Raw genomic sequence first — 16012 nt, 5'->3', positions numbered from 1 at the left:
GAACTGCTTTACTAGGAACCCTATTAAGTCATGTGGTTTCATGGTAGAACAAACCACATGGAATTCATTTAAATGTCTGTTGGGATCTTCTCCTGATAATCCATAGAACTTAGGAAGCGAGTGTATAATATCATACTTGAGCTCAAAATCACCTTCTAACATAGGATAGCTAATGCAGGAGTACTGATAAGTAACATCAGGTGCTGCCAGCTCCTTCAGGAATCTGTTGTTATCTACCATCTTTACTTCCAAATCTGAAGAGTTACTGTTCAAAACACCAGATGACTTCTTCTGAATCCTCTGCAAAGCATGAAATGTTCTATCTATATCACGGTTTAGCTCAAGCAGTTTATCACAAGAAGACCTGGTCATACACCTCATTGTCAAATAACAAAGTAAAAATCAACATAAATGAATAAATGAATAAAATGAAGATATAAGAATCAAACAATATCAATATACAGTCTAAAACAAACAAACATCATTTTAAGTCCCCGACCATGATGCCAAAATATTGATGATGTATGAAACTGTTTTTATTTATTTATTTTATTTTATTTGTCTGTACACAAGAAATTTTCATATAACACTTCTAAACAAGAGGTACTTAATTAAACATTATTGAAATCAACAACAACTACACATACAAATGATTATACAATTCACCATTGATCAAATACATCCATGTTCACATTAATCCTACTTAACAACTCATTCTAAATATTCACATAATCACATTATTAACAATTTGTGATTACAACTCAATAATGAATTTAACATACAAGCATCCAACTATACATAATTCAAGAATGAACACCAAATACACATAATTCGCAAATCAATCCCTATCCTACATCCTAATTACAAATTCATTCAAACAACAATCAAATTTACAATCTCATTCTCAATCAACACATTTACAATTAAATCCAAACATTTGACACATTTACATTAAAATCTAACATTTTCACAAATTCACAATTCATTCACTATTCAACTTACACTTAAATCAAAGTTATCAAAACATTCAATTCACTTCAACCAAATTCACATTCAATTACTACACTTACCAAACTAACAAAATCCATTCCAAAGAATTAACTTCACAATTATTAGGGTTTCACTTCAACTCACAGCTCACATTTAACATAATTTCCATTTGCAAACATCACAATAAGAACAAGATTCAATTATTAGTTCATTTGCCAAATTCACAAGACAAAACAATACAAGATCAATTCATTTTCAATCATCACAGCTCAAACAATATAAGATTCAGTTCATTTTCAAACAAACTCAAACCAAGAACAGGTTCAATTATCAAGTCGATTTCAAACATCACAGCTTAAACACAGAACAAGAGCAGTTCCAAACAATCTCAAAACAAGAATCAAAATGCAAACACATGGGAGTTTTGATTCAATCAGAAACAAAAAAAGGTTTATTGTCTTCAATGCAATTCTAGGAAGTTAGGATTATGATCTTCTCAATCTGGAAATTAGAACAGAGAACCGAACAGAGAACCCGACTGAACCAGTGTTGCTCTGGTGCAGTCACGACGCTCTTCTAGTTGATTTCACACCGACTCGAATGGATGATCTTCGTCGGAGCTAGACCACTCCAGCGAGATCCGATCGGAGAAGGTGAGATCCAACACCGGTCGTCTGCCCTAATCCACTATTGCAAACATGAAAAGGGGATTAGAATAGGAAACCGGAAGTCCTTACCTCAAATTCGTCGGTGGCTAAAGGCAGTAGAAGCTGAACAGGGCCGCCTCGCATTTGCGAACCACGTCGACGAGGGGTAACCTATGCTGCTCCAGTGGATGTGAGAGGGGAGGGTAGCTCACCAGAGCTGGACCACTCCGACAGAGTCCCTAAATGACAGCCAACCACTATCAATAACTAGCCGGAGGGGTGAGGAACGATGCACGCCGGAGTTGGACCACTCCGGCGGAACTCCTGGCGGATGCGTTGGCGTTCGTCAACCTTCAAAGGACGCCGCTGGCTGCTTTGATTCGTCGATCGAGAAGAACGGGGTCTCGACGATGTAGAAATTTGATACGATCCCTAGATAGACTTATTCAAATAAGTCCTTCAAAATATTATCTTTTAGAATATGTTATTAGATTTGTTATTAATTTAGATAAGGTCATTAGATTTATTAATAATTATCCTTTGAATAGGTTATTAGATTTATTAATAATTTTTATATTGACTTGGTATCGTCGTAGGGTTATATATATAGTCATTATGTAATTTTTTAGAGACAAGCAATGAAGTGATTCAATTAAGTAATCAATTTATTTTGGTTATTGGAGGCCGATCCTCTCGAAGTGATCTTCTCATCCCCTTTCTTCCATCCTTTTCTTTATTTTTCTATGAGATAGGATGCGGGTTCCTATCAATTTGGTATTAGAGCAAGGTTAATTTCATATTATGACAAATTGGAGATCCTATGAAGATGAATTCCCTTGTTGGCGAAGTAGAGATCCTACTGGATTTATTTTTAAAGCGAAAAGATATTTTATTCTACACGACATATCAAATGATTCGAAGGTCGAAATAGCTTCTTTGCAACTGGATAGAGAGGCTCTCTGATGGTATCAATTATATATGTCATGTCATGGATCTGCAATATGGGAAAAGTTTGTAGATGGTCTTCTAACTCATTTTACACCTCAAGAGTATAATAATGCAGATGAGAAATTATCCAAAATTCAACAGATCACCACGGTAACAAAATATCATAATCGCTTTCTTCTACTCTTTAACCAAACTTGTGATTGGTCAGAACGAAAATTGTTGAATACTTTTATTGAAGGACTTCATCTTAACATCCAAAAAGAGGTGAACATGCGCTATCCTCGCACTGTAAAAGCTGCATTATTTGTTGCACGAATTCAAGAAGAGAAAGTCAATGAGGAAGCGCGAAGAAATGATATGTGGCACCGAAGTCATCAATGCACACAAAGGAGAATATTGATAGATGAACCAATAGAGGATTCAATAGAAAAACATGATATCAATGAAGAAAAAAAAACAAGAAAGTGTTAATAAAAAACAAAATGTCATTATGATAAAATCAATTCATGTATCAGAAGGATTACGACCTCCACAACCAATAAAGGAAGAGAGATAGTTACAGAGACAATATATATGAGGAGCTAAACTTTGTGATACCCGTAATTGAAGTCATTGGATCTACATCAATCTCTACTTCTATCGTTCAAGTGAACGAAGCGATAATGTCTTGTCATCTCCAACAACATCCAGTATTTTTTCATTATAACTCGATGAGGACTCGACGTAAGGCTAAGCGAAGAAAAAGAAAGTATTGACATGCTCATAAATTTTCAACGAAGACCCAGATGAAAATTTTAAATTTAAGAAAGAATTATAAAAGGTCATTTGTCTTCTTCAAAAGGAGAGTTCAATTGGTGCACAATAAGAAGCTATTTTATACAAATCATCGCAAGAAAAAGAAAAAAAAGATCAACTTTGAGGACAAGGTTGTTTTGAAGGACAGTGGAATGATACGATCCCTAGATAGACTTATTCAAATAAGTCCTTCAAAATATTATCTTTTAGAATATGTTATTAGATTTGTTATTAATTTAGATAAGGTCATTAGATTTATTAATAATTAATTCTTTGAATAGGTTATTAGATTTATTAATAATTTTTATATTGACTTGGTATCGTCGTAGGGTTATATATAGAGTCATTATGTAATTTTTTGGAGACAAGCAATGAAGTGATTCAATTAAGTAATTAATTTATTTTGGTTATTGGAGGCCGATCCCCTCGAAGTAATCTTCTCATCCCCTTTCTTCCATCCTTTTCTTTATTTTTCTATGAGATAGGACGCGGGTTCCTATCAAAATCAAGAGGAAGGAGGAAGGAAATCGTAATCTGGGAATGACCTAGCGCAAACTGAGCCCAACTCTTCTGAACTATATTTTTGTATTTAAACACCTATTGAACCGGACCGGGTTTGAATTGAACTGCTGAACCGGACCAGTTTTTTCCAAATTGGGCCAGGCTTTTTGAATTGAGTTTTTGGCTTGATTTCAATTCCTTGTAATTGGGTCGGGCTTTTTGAATTGAGTTTTTGGCTTGATTTCAATTCCTTGTAATTGGGCTTCTTCTTGTGAAATTGGGTTTGATTGTAATTCTCCTCAAGTTATTATCCTTATCCTAATTTCCTGCAAAATTAAATATAATAAATTAATAACCATGAATTATCCCAAATCAATAGGAATTAAGATGAAGATCTCAAATAAATCCAAGCTAATAAACTATACTAGAAATGTAATTTATGATACAAAAGAGGATCAAAACACCGAGATAAAATCCTAAATTAGCTTGTCCCAAATCCAATTATCAATTCTCCACATGACTCCACATAGACCATGACTCTTAACACTAATTGTTAGAACCGATGAAATCAATATATTTCCACAATAGTATGATATTGCCAACTTTGGGCCTAAGTCCTCATGATTTATTTTTGAACTTCCCCAAAAGACCTCATATCAATGTTAATCCATGATCTTTTTCATGTATTTTCAATGTGAGATTTTGATTGTAATCCCAACAATCCTCCTCTCAACAAACGACCATCATACTCCAGTCGAAGTCATCTTGACGTTCGATCTCTTGACCCATCAGACCCTCCTTGTCTCGATGTCTGATTCTCTTGATCCATCAAGACTGTTTAGTGTCCGGTCCAATTGACCTACTAGGACTTATCTATTTCGAGAGCTTATCATAAATTTTATGTAGAGCCCTCCTACCATTATCTCCATGGTCCGGGCCTCCCCTACCTCATTCGTTTTTTCCTGAGGTTCCCTTTCATGGATCCATATAAATTATGGTTCTGATACTCATTGTTAGGACCGATGAAATCAACACATTTCCACAATGGTATAATATTATCCATTTTAGATCTAAACCCTCGTGATTTTGTTTTTGAACTTTCCCCAAAAGGCCTCATACTAATGGAGATATTTTTTCATCTTATAAACCCATGATCTTTTCTATGTATTTTTAATGTGGGACTTTGATTGTAATCCCAACATAAAGTTCCTGGAAGATAAGATTAGAAAAATACATCTACTAGTAACTAGTTGTTGCCTAATATATCATGAAATAAAGGAAACCACCCAATATGATATAAACACATTCAAGAAGAATAGATGTATAATTGTCATTGACAATAATAGAAGATTTACTATTAGTGCAAAAAAGATGGGTAGTTTAATTGCAGATGCTGCCTTGTAGAGAGCTCAATGGTAGTTTCACATGTTTTACTTTTTATTTGGTGTTCATAGCATTTCTATTTTGTATTCATATTGCTTTAGCTAATGTTGCTTGTATGTTTATATCAATACTTGAGTACTTCGATGCAGCATTTTGTTTTTGAACATTTCATGTGTTATTTCCATGCTATCTATAGGAACACTGCACATTTCATCAATTTGCCTATCTGTACCAAAGCTTCTTGCAAGTGTTAGATCTTCCAGAATCTTGTTCCATGTGGAACAAGGAGGAGAAACATGCTACATCTACTTACTATTTTAACTAGCAGGAACATTGGATATCACTATGAATTTTCTTATCCGAAATACACTTCCTATAGTTCCTGAGGTATCCAGGGTTGCGGAGTCTCATAATGACAATTCTTTGCCACTTGTACAACAACTAACTTCCACTTTGGAGGGCCTTATTGCAAAAGACCAAGTACCTAATGGTTCTACTGGGAATGATGCAGCAACAGACAGTGACAAAGTTGGTGATGCAGGTCAGCGCGGCACCAGATGCAACTTACAGAAACCAAGGATACCATACTGATGTGTCCAAAAATGATGGATGGATAACAATCCCAAACAGTATGTTCTCTTTCAACATAAACTCTGCAAACAACTTTAGTGGTGTGATTTAGCATCAACTTCTGAATGTGGACCTGAAATTTACAGTGTTATGCTTGCATAAATTAGGTTGCCATTTCATAAAAGATGGTGATATTTTAAAACTTCATTTTTTTTTCTAGATCAATTAGTTTTAATCTAACTCTGTGATAACAAGTTTTTGAAAAATGAATATTCTTTATGTTCAGTACTATCATTTTCACAAATTTACATCACTGTACTATCCTATTTGGTTGTTGGCTAACAGATTAAACATTTACATACAGGATTGAAGAACATATTTTTTGTTTCAGTTTGTGTATTCTTATTCTTGTAAATGGTTTAATTTAGGTGCCCAATTTCTAGGATGTTATGTAGCATTAGGATCATTTCTAAACCAAAAGGCAGAAACAAGTAATATTTGAAGTATCATTATGTGCCTAACTTTTAGCCTTTGACCTAAATGACCAGTTTTGGTGCGATGCCTACTGACAATTGTCATGCTTCAGTACATTTTGAAGTGTACCTTGATGATTTGTTTAATCTGTAATTTGTGTCTACTTAATTTTTTTAGTTCCAAATATGAGTCAATAACAGTTAGTTACAAACTTTTCTCAACTGATTATACCTTACCCAAATAATTATCTAGCATTTAGGGTTAAACATTCAGTTAAAATCGAACTGAACTAATTGAACTTTTTATGGACAAACCGAATTGATCAAAGTTTGCTACTAAAACCGAACAAACTAGACTGATATAAAATCGGTTAATTTAGTCAGTTATCAAGCAATCGACTAATGCTGTATCACAAGTCGATTGCTATGTGGATAGTTGACTGCACCAGTTGATTTTTGAATTTACTGTGCTTGATTTGTCGATGTCAATTGACTACGTGTTTCTTTGAGTTGTCATAACACACAATACGTATCAGTCTAATCGGTTTAACCAAATTATAATTTTTAAAAACCGAGACCGAACTGAATAAATCAAAATAATTGGATTTATTTTTTAAAAAATAGAATTTTCAAATTAATCGAACTAAAATTTCAAATTAAATCAGTTCGGTCGGTTTAACTGAGATTTAGCTCACCCCTACTAGCACTGATTATGAGCATATGTTCTTGTAAACTTGTATCATTTTAGTGGATCAATATTATAATTTTTCAAGGCCTAGGTTAAATATGCTTCTAAGACATTGTTTATTAGGACTCGTTATTTCACATGTATACAAATATATGTGGATTATCCATTGAAGTTGAACTTGGGTTAACACAATCGCAACTAGAATTGACATATGCAAAAAATATAGATACATCTAAGCTTTCCCAACTTCGATGTCACTCCTTTTTTCACTATTGATGCTCTGTTTGGTTAAATAGGATTCACCCCAGCGTCACTCCTTGTCTCACATTTTATAGTGTTTTATCTCCTTACGGATTGGTAAATGAAATAAATGGATGTCATAGGAAGAAAAATTGGATTGGTCAGTACAAACTATAGGTGTCCCTATACTGGGTTGTGCTATACGCTCGACATGGACCCATGTATTGGGCACGGTTTGAATATTTTAAAATACCGAAAACAAAGAAAATAAATAAAAATTTTAAAAATATAAAAAATTTTGGCCAACTTAGTTATGATTAAACTAGGTCTGGCTTGAGCCAAGTGATCAACTTGAAGTCATGGGTCGTGCCTGGCATGGCTTGTGATAGACTATGACATGCCCAACCCAACACGCTAAGAAAATGTGCCGATCGGGCCTAGGCTATGCCCAACCTAGTCCTTCTATTTTAACATTTCTAGTATCACTCAAAACAAACTCTTTCTTGGTCATTACCATTGAAACTCTATTGGGACAAGGATTGACATTTATCATTGGTCAACGATGAGAATTGTTAGAATATTTAGGGATAATAGCCTATATATATATATATATATATAGTTCGTCTACGCTGAGCACCCATTCCTACGCACCCGTGAGCACCGACCGCCGACCTCCACGCGCTTCCGCCGTCCGTTCATCGCCGTCCGACCACCGATCACTGCCGGACCGGACCCGTTGGAACCGCAACTCGCCGGCGCACATTCCGGCATCGAATTCCGGCCGGATTGGGCCGGAATCCGGCCGGAATTCCGGCCGAAACAAGGCAACAGTGCCTGGCGCCACTGTCGGCCGGCATTCGGCCGGATTCCGGCCAAATCACGGCCGGAGACCGGCCGCGGTCGACGCGCCGGCGCCGGGCGCGTCGACCGCGGCCGGTCTCCGGCCGTGATTTGGCCGGAATCCGGCCGATTTCGGCCGGAATCGGACAACAGTGTCTGTTGGCCGATTCCGGCCGAAATCCGGCCGGATTCCGGCCAAATCGCGGCCGGAATCCAGCCACCGCCGGACCGCCGGCGAGTTGCGGTTCCAACGGGCCCGGTCCGGCGGCCGACGGTGGTCGGACGGCGATGAACGGGCGGCGAGAAGCGGCGGAGGTCCGAGGAGAAACACTGTGCAAGGGACGGCTGAGATTGAACGCGCGATCGGATGAACGGTCGGGATTCCGGTGCTCACGGGTGCTCAGGACGACGGTGCTCAGGATAGCCGTTTCGTATATATATATATATATATATATATATATATATATATTAGATTTGCTATGCTGCGCGCCGGCTTCCTACGCGCCCGTGCGCGACGGCGAGATCATCGTCCATCACGCGTGATCGTGACGGCGAGATCACCGTCCATCACGCGTGATCGCGAAAAATCTAGCCGTCTAAAAGTGGGAATTGATTACATATGTAACAAGTTGGGGTATATGATTTATATTCTCCAGTTTGAAGGGGAGTGTTAGAATATTTAGGGATAATAGCCTATAAAATATATATATATATATATATTTTAGAATAGGTCCTTAAATTTGTATATAAATAGGGTCTTGTTTCTTGTAATGAAATAAGATTTCTTATGTTATTTTACAAGAACAATATATTGGCCATGCTGACTGATATTGATAAATATTTTAAACCATAAATTAAATATATTCTTTAACTTGCACTATCTACTTCTTGTTTTGGCTTTGCACTATTTATTTCTTACCATTAAATTTGACGTAATTCAGCTTAAGGTTTTTATCAAATTTTAACTATACAAGTTGAAAACTATAAGATTCATACTTCTAAGGCACAAAATATCAAAATCAAAAGAAAGAAATCTTGTACTGTCCTTGTGTGCAGAGCTTGTGTCATTATTCATATTTGATTATTCAAATGGTTACCTTTTCTCCTTGTATGCTTGCAGAGGAACTTCCAGATAACTGGGCTTATGCAAACGATATATCACAACTGAGGTCCTGGGATCGCTCATTCATTTTTCCTGGTAGGTCTTTCTTATAGCTTCCTATTCTAAATTGTTCTTTTTTACTGTTTTTTGTGCAATCTTATCTGCTTTCTTTCAGGTGAACAAATTTGTATACTGGTTTGTCTATCAGCATCTAATTCTATAGAGGAATCAAAAATCACTACTCCACTTACAGTTGTTGCTCCATTGTCGAGCAATGCCAAATCCAACCCAAATAAATTACATCCTATTGAAAATGTGAATGAAGTAGCTAATAGCATAACTGGAGAAGCTTTGTGCCAACTGGTAGCAAGTGATAGCCAGACTAATTCAGATGCAAGTATATTGAGTCCTAAGATTGATATTTCTTTGACTGAGTTTCCTGTCCGTTTGGGATGCCATACACACCAAACAGAGAGATTACTTGAAAGTTTTATAAATTCAAATTTCTTTGTAAGGATAACTGAGGAAGATGAAGAACTCTGGTCAAAAAAAAATGCCCCCTCTCAAATGAAACCTGAGGTAGTAGTTGGGAGAAGCCAGTCTGATGGACGATCAAAAAAGATTCCAAAGAGCAATGCTATTGCTGAAGTTGTTGATATGGGCAGTTTTGATGGTAACACATCTGGTGGAGTAGCCAGAGATACTGTCAGATGCTGTTCTTTATCCAATGGTGATGTAGCAGTAAGCTTTCAATATATTGTTGTATTATTTTCTTTCACTTAATTGACAAATCAAACACAATTTAAGATGCTTATGCATGAATTCGAAGTGTACACTATGCTTTTGTTTGCAAATATCTGCCTGCTATTTTTTCCCTTTATTGTTTAAATGTTTATTGTTCCAAACAATTATCACATATTTTTACCATAAATTTCATCTTTTAGGTGACCCAGATAAGCATATCACTTTGAATACCATCTTATGCTGTACTGAGCGTAGAATCTAACCTTTTCCTTTTCTCCTAATTGTTTGAGTTCAAAGCCACTGAGACAAGTCAGGTGCAACTCCAACAGATGATAGAATCAGAGAAAATAGGTTAAGCTAGTATGGATATACTCAAATATGACCATAGTTTCTATAGATAGTTAAATCTATTAAAATGGAACATGCAAGGGATAGTGGGTGATCAAAGAATACATTATCAAATGCAACAAGAAGTTGATTTACTTGATTTGAATATTGCAAGTAATATTATATTGCATAAAGCACAATGGAGGGATAACATTCTTATAACAGCCATCAAATAGTTGGGCCAAAGATGGGATGATGATGATGATGATGGTCCAGTCAAATTATAAATTCTACTCAATGTATGTCAACAGCAACAGTAACAATTGAAAGGGGTGAAGGCAAGCTTATTAATAAGAGTGCTTAGACAATACATAAGATTGGAAACCTCTGTTGTCATCATCTTCTTGTTTAGCTGTTTTATTTTGATTAATGAAGATAACTTCCAATATTCACTAATGACATGTTCCAACAGAACTGTATTTTCACTACAACTAATCTGATAGTTCTTAAATCTTGAAAAAGTGCATGATAAATGACATATTAGGTTTCTTCCACCAACTATTGTCTTTTTTGAGTCAATGTACATTTGCAAGAACTTTAGAGAAACTTGTCTTGCAAAAATTAAGGCCTCCTGACACATTTTCTTGCATACAAGGCATTGAAGCAAAAGGTGGATTGACCTTTTAGCTGCTTACTAGGAAAGTAAGATCAACAAAATTCTTATAATTCTGTAAAATGGCTAAAAAAAAAAAATTATGGTCTTGAAAGGCAAAATTCTCAGTACATCAAATTAATCAGTCTTTCCAGAGCTTGCTTTTATTTATCTTTTTTTTGGCATTTTTTTATCTGTCATTGATCTTTTTCATTGAAACTAAAATCACACTGGTATCATTTTTCAATTGATACATAACATTTATCTTGGATGATGCAGGTTCTTCTAGAAGCTAATGTCGGAATTAGTAATTTAAAGGATCCTGTCCTTGAAGTTATTCAATTTGAGAAATATCAAAAGAGTAATAATGATACTGGGAACTTCATTGATATGCCAGTTGCAAATAAAGATGATCCATATCATGAACTACTTCATTGGTTGCTCCCTTTAGATCGTATTATGCCTCCACCTCGTCCACTTGCATCTCCTTTAAGCTCAAGTATATCGCAGAAAATAACATCTACATCTGGATCACAAATTTTCTCTTTTGCTCTAAGAAGCTACTCCATGCCTGCGCTTCCTCAAGGGAGTGGACCAGCTTCTGTAACTTCATTTTCCAACACAAAACCTTCCTCTGAACCTGAAGATTACAATCAATTTTCTTTGGAGAATTTTCAAAAGAGTAAGGATATAGTTAATGAGGGGCTTTTATCATTTCGAGGCGTGTCACTAGAGCCACAACGCTTTTCTGTACACTGTGGTTTGGAAGGCATGTATTTACCAGGTCGAAGATGGCGAAGAAAACTTGAAATTATTAATCCAGTTGAAATACACTCTTTTACTACTGAATGCAATACAGAGGATCTTCTTTGTGTAAAATTGAAGGTATTAATGTTCATCTTTTGTTTGCTTCTTTCCATTCTACTTGAAGAGCTATGATCTTGTTTGCAGAATGTTTCTCCAGTTCATACACCAGATATAGTTATCTATGTGAATGCAATGACTATTGTCTCTGAAGATGAGGCACCAATAGGAGGTTCACCCCTATCCATACCAATTGCTAGCATTGAGACAGGAAATGGTCACAGCTTACCAGACCTTGCCCTCAGGTTTCTTTCTAATCATCCAACTCTGTTGCTTCCTTCGTTTTGTTGCTTTTGTCGCATATCATGACAACTTTCAGCCAATATTTAATATCATAAATTTGAGTATGCTTTCTGGCATGATTCCAAGTAACTTTTCCTATTCGCTTTTAGTACACAAATCTATTATTTGTATTCTTATTAATAATCTGATGATGGTATATAATGTCTTGTTTGGTTGGTTAATCTAATAAATTGATTAGCAAAGTTGCTATCAGTGTTTTTCTACAGAGTTAGTGGCATCAGACAGTATAAACATCAAAGCCATATTAGAATGGTGGAATTGGAATTAGTAAAAAGAATTCAAAAAAAAAAAAAGAAGAAAGAAAATAGCTTTATATAATGCTTGAGATAACCAATGATGCCACCATGCCTAAAAGTAAATATTATTAGGCTTCATCAAACTGATGTAGGAAGTAAAGGTAAACAAAGCCACCATGCTTCCTTAGAATCAATGCAAGAATTTATTCTCTATAAACAGATGCAATCCCAATGATTTTTCATTTTTTAAGTCCTTACCATCATGCTTTTCTATCCTGGGCCCTAATTTTTTGCAATTGTCTATGGGCGATACATAACAACCACCAATTTTCATAATTATTATAGTACTAGGTGTAAGAGAATGCAGTAGCAATTGTAACAGAACCTAGCTATTGTAAGATAATTCAACAAGAATTTAGGATCTAATACATGAACTTAAAATAGTAAATATGCTAGATAGGCTTAGAGTTACCAATCTTTGCCATGGAAAAGAAAGGGTACCTTTGATATTGCTTTCTTTTTAGGTTACTCTTCTTCTTGACGTTCAACAAGGTGAGCTCATAATGAAAACAAGTCACTTAGTAAAGAGGGGACTATCTATCTCATGTATTTATTTTCCCTTTAAAAGGCTAAATCAAAAGGCTCACCAAGTTTTACCCATATCATAGGTGTCCAAGGCAATAAATGGATTGTAATTGAGCTCAACATACCAAAATAGGGGTTAATCCAACCTAATTTTCCAAATAGTTAAATCCATATCAAATAAGACTTGGCTACAATGATTGATATTTTTATTAAAGAAAATAACTTAGTAGTTCTTAGAAGCTAATAACAAGAAATAGATTAACTCTTGAGACGATACTTATAATTAATCTTGTGATGCTTTAAAAATTTCAATGTCTTGCGACATAGTGTCATCAGGGAGATATTAACCCATTTTCATAAAATCTAATATCTTAATACTTTAATACATAAAGATCATGGTTTGAAATCTCGTACCATGCCGGGTGAAACAGTCGAAATATATTGTTCCACTAAATTACCGAAATTCGATACCACTTGATACCATTCGACACAAACAATATCTCCTTATATTTCATCTCCTTGCTCCTTTAACCTCTAAGCCATCATTGACACCATGCATCAAAATGTTGACACGATACCGAAACAATATCGTTTTATTAAACACCGAAACTTTGACACGTTTTGAGATTTTAAACCTTGATAACAACCACATCTATATATGTAAACATTTGAAAGCGATGATGAGCACAATTCATTAACATCAAAATTTTTGGATCATATCAAGTATACAACATAAGTTGAATAAGTACCGCTTGCTAAGTACATCAAACCATATTGAGATAACTATACTTTATTATATGTTTTTTATAAGCTATTGGTGCAAATAGCAATGTCTCTTTTCTTCATGATATCTTACATTAAGATACTTGATCTCTAGATGCTTTGATCTACTAGACATTTTGTCATTCTTAGCAAAAAATATAATAGGCACAATAGACTTTTACCGCTCTAGCTATAGAATTAACCATATCAAGTTCTAAAATTCTTTAGCCACTTGACTTGAATAAATGCTTCATAACATGTGATAAACTTATCTTGTATTGTGGAAGAAATATTAAGCATTTGTTTAGTATTTTTTTTCATGAAAATGGCACCTCTAGAAAAATATATCCACAAGTTGATTTTATATTATCAGTACATCCAACAAAATCTGAATCTAAATAACCAATATGTTCAAGATTCTCCACTTGTTTTATATGAGCATACAATTCTTAACTCTCTTTAAATATCTCAAAACTTTCTTAGTAGCAACCCAATGGTTATTACTAGGATTTGATTGATACTGACCTAGCAACTTACATTGAAAGCAATATCACTTGTGTATGTTGTGGAGGAGGAGACGCAGGAGCATGTGCTCTTTAGATGGAAGTCCATTAGTTAGTTGTGGAGGAGGATTTGATCATGGTTGCACATGCGGCAGGAGATGTCTACCTATCGGAGGATGTAGTACCGGGGGACTACTACATTGATGAGGGCTCACCATCTTGGCATGTCTGCCATGATTCATCATGTGTGGTTGGCAAGGAATCATAGCATGTTTTAGGGTGTCTATTTTGATGTAGAGTTGGTATTTAGGAGGATATAGATACATGTATATCAGTCCTTGGACATTTACTCAGATCTGACACTTCATCAGACATGAGTAGCTATCCTTGGCCAACATTGTCTATTTTGATCCTTAGTTATACATTTACCTTTCATTAAAAAAATCACTTGTGTTTGCACATTAAATTGCCAATAGGATTAGAGTATGGTAAAATTTTCACGGATTCATTTTCAATATCATTGTTGGGACATTCATCTAAATTGAATTTGTCACCTCTTACAAAGGGAGCATTTCTAGCCTTGAATCTTGCATATGGAATCTTTTAAGAAGTCAACCAATATAGGCATTTTATAGTAGTTTCAAAATACCAAGATGTCTAACTGGATTTCAATCCCAAGAACAAAGGTTGCCTCACCAAGGTCTTTCATGTCTATATACCATATGCTCCTTGCCATGTTCCTTGAAATATTTTATTTTCATGTAAATTTCCTCTCCTAGATCTTCATTTAAGAAAACTTTATTTACATCCATCTAATGTAGTTCTAAGTTAAAATAAGCTACCAAGCCCATGATGTAAGTTAAAGTGAGCTACCAAGGCCATGACGATCCTAAAGGAGTCCTTGGAGGTACAGGAGAAGATGTTTCATGCTAATCTATTCCCTCCCTTTGAGTAAAACCTTTAGCAACGAATTTAGCTTTAAGCCTTTCAATTTTACATTTAGAATTTCTTTTAGTCTTACAAAACCCATTTGCTACTGATGGGTTTAGTGATTCCACAAGTTCCCATACACCATTATATGCCATTAAATGCATTTCTCTTTTCACCGTCCCTACTATGTTTCTGATTTAGGGCTATTAAGGGAATTATCTTAAGATACTAGATCAAGATCACTACCAATATCAAAATCATGCTCACAAATAAAAATAATAATCATTAGAAATGTCTAGTCTTATATTTCTCATGGATCTTTTTAATTGTGAATTAGAAGGTAATTTTTTACATTGCGGTTGATCACTATACTTATGATTTTAAATATTTTGTTCAATAATCTTAGTATATTCAAATATGGCAATAGTTCTCTTATCTATCACTAGCAAAGAGGTGGAAATGTGCTTGTGTGATTAAGCAAATCTTCAATTGCCGTCTTCTAAGATGCGCCTAACATATTAGAAGCAATAACGATGTCATTCTTTAGAAATTTAGCATGTCGAGGTTTAACAATTTTATTGTCTCTAGAAAATATAAAAACCAATACCCTTTAAAATGAGTTGGATTCCTTAAAAATTAGCATTGAGTAGCTCTAGACTGGATCTTTCTCTCATTGAGATTATAAGTTTTTACCTATCCAACTTAGATAACTTCAAACTTTAAAAATGGTAAAGCTAGGCTTCTTACCAATCCATAATTTAAAAGGTGTTTAGGTACAAATTCATCTAGCATTCAGTTAAGAATAAGGAAGTTCCAAAAGCTTTACTCTGGAGAACTGCAAGTAATTTTAGTGCAGACAATATGAACTTCATCATATCTTTTAGTGTGATTTTGCCTTTCAGCACACCATTTTGTTCAAGACCACTAGG

The 16012-nt window shown here is 35.1% G+C and overlaps 1 pseudogene; it reads left to right on the top strand.

Annotated features, from left to right (window-relative positions):
• Positions 1-5609: 5609 nt before the first annotated feature.
• LOC141823781 (uncharacterized) lies at positions 5610-12073 on the top strand (annotated as a pseudogene).
• Positions 12074-16012: the final 3939 nt, after the last annotated feature.

The sequence above is a fragment of the Curcuma longa genome, chromosome 3 (assembly GCF_044706935.1).
Source record: "Curcuma longa cultivar G26 ecotype Majalengka, Jawa Barat chromosome 3, ITB_CL_G26_1.1, whole genome shotgun sequence".
In the NCBI taxonomy this organism is placed as follows: domain Eukaryota; kingdom Viridiplantae; phylum Streptophyta; class Magnoliopsida; order Zingiberales; family Zingiberaceae; genus Curcuma; species Curcuma longa.
This window is presented reverse-complemented; position numbering and strand designations above follow the sequence as displayed.